Below are 1,994 nucleotides of genomic sequence, written 5' to 3'. Positions count from 1 at the left end.
CTTCAAATTGCTTTTCTAACCTGGAAATGCCAATTATCTTCCTCAAGGCCATGTTGCTTTTTATGAGGTCCTCAGGCTGCAGTGGGTGGATCAAGGGCTCTATTTAGCAATGTAATCCACGTTCAGGGCTGGACACAACTTGCGAAATGCTTTAGTAATAGATGATATTGTGAGACCCTGTGAGGGAGGCAAGGGAAACTCTTCACCCATTTTATGAATAAAGAAACTGAAAATAAATCTGACTATTCTCTATATTTATCCAGCAGAAGAGGTGACATCAGAACCTGAGTCTCTTGGATCCAGTAAAAATTTCACCAAAAATACAGCTGACTTTTGAAAAAGAATTTGATTGTTTTCGAACAGATACCTTCACCTGGTTCAAAATTTAAAAGGTAGGAAAAGATGTACAATGAAAAGTAAGTCTCTTTGCTTCTGAACTCCCCTCCCCAAAGGCAACTCCCTAGAGACTCAGCCTCCCAGAGCTTGTCTGTGTGCATACAAGCTATAGATCTGTGTTCAGAAATCAATACGTGTGTGTTTGCATGCATGTGTATAAATACAAATGAGAGATAGCTTTTAGTCACTTTAACATGTGTATTTTTCACTTCTGCACAAGTGGAATTGCCTTCTAAAAGATCAATAATGTTTATTTGGTTAGCAGAGAGGCACTACATCATACAGCTAAGATCACCTGCACTCTGGTGTCAGGCAGATCTGGGACAGAATTAGCATCGATCACATACATGGGACATAACCTCTCTGAGCTGTAGTTTGCTCATCTGACAAATGGATATAATAATTCCTAACACATAAGTGAGACAGTGTCTGTGACATGATTAGCATGTGGTGTGTCCAATAAATGGTTACTATTTACTGCAGGCCTACTATGTGCCAGACACCGTACTGAGTACCAGAGAAAAAAATGAAGACAGCAAGGTCTTGGTCCTTAAAATGCTTATAAATTAAAATCTGAGAAGGAGATCTAAGGAAACAAATATTTTATTTATTTTTATGTTTATGTTATATTAAATACTTTTATGTTTTATATGTGTATTTGATTATAGAAGAATGGGTAAGAGCATAGACTCTGGAGTCAGACATTCTAGGGTTCAGATTTCATCTTGCACGCGAGTGATTCAGCTTGCCCTGAGCTTCAGGCATTCTCATATATAAATAGGAATAATAATGTAGCATTGTGAGGATCAGAGGAAATAACAGACAGCACTTAAAACAATGCCTGGCACATGATAGACGTTCAATAGAGAGTGACTGTAATGAAGTTAAGTAATTGTAGTCTAGAATTCATTAGTATAAGAGAATGCTTCAGTAAGACTAGGTACCAAGGCAGCACAGGGAGAGGGCAAGCATTACAGTGATATGAAAATGGTGAGCAGAGGGCCCTGGGCTGGGGGCTGCATGCCAGGCCCTATATTTGGCATTTCACGTGTGCTATCTCACTTAATGCTCACAACCTACTTATAGTGACAGGGGCATTACTCCCTTTTCACAGAAGAGGAAATCAAGACTCAGAGAACATCTCCCAAGACAAAGGCACAAATGGCAATTTCCTTCTCATTCTCCTCTTGTTATCTGGCTCCCCAGGGAAGAGTCATTATAGCAGACTGATGGCCTGGGGGTGACATTCACTCGGGCATTACCTCATGGTTTCAAATGTGCCTCTTGCCCTGCTGTGTCCAAGTCACTGAGCTGGGTCCTGGCAGAGCAGAAGCCAGACAGCAGCACCAGCTCTCAAGCTTCTGGTCTTGTGGGTGGATAGACTTCACAGCCTCTGATCTTTCAGTCACAGCTGTGACAGTGAGAAGGTGGTGATATGCCTGACCCGGGATCTGACCTGGGTCAAGAGGATTTGAGGCTCCATCTCCATCTGCTTTTGCCTCCCCAACATCTAAATTTGGGAGGGAGGTTGGAGGGAAGAGAGGGAGAGACCAGGAGAGAAGGACAAAGTAGTTGGACATGTCATTGAATAGAGAGGG

At 42.0% G+C, this 1,994-nt stretch overlaps 1 protein-coding gene across 1 annotated transcript in view; it reads left to right on the top strand.

The window, feature by feature from the left end:
• SECISBP2L (SECIS binding protein 2 like) overlaps positions 1 to 308 on the top strand; it is a 59,279-nt gene extending 58,971 nt beyond the window's left edge. Inside the window, exon 18 of the transcript XR_002771952.1 lies at positions 264 to 308. The gene's annotated coding sequence lies outside the window, so the exon portion shown is untranslated. The remainder of the gene's footprint in view (positions 1 to 263) is intronic.
• The last annotated feature ends 1,686 nt before the right edge of the window (positions 309 to 1,994 follow it).

The sequence above is a fragment of the Otolemur garnettii genome, unplaced genomic scaffold (genome assembly GCF_000181295.1).
Source record: "Otolemur garnettii isolate 467f Iridium unplaced genomic scaffold, OtoGar3 scaffold00011, whole genome shotgun sequence".
Classification (NCBI taxonomy): Eukaryota; Metazoa; Chordata; class Mammalia; order Primates; family Galagidae; genus Otolemur; species Otolemur garnettii.
The sequence above is the reverse complement of the archived record's forward strand: the minus strand, read 5'-3'. Positions and strand labels throughout refer to the sequence as shown.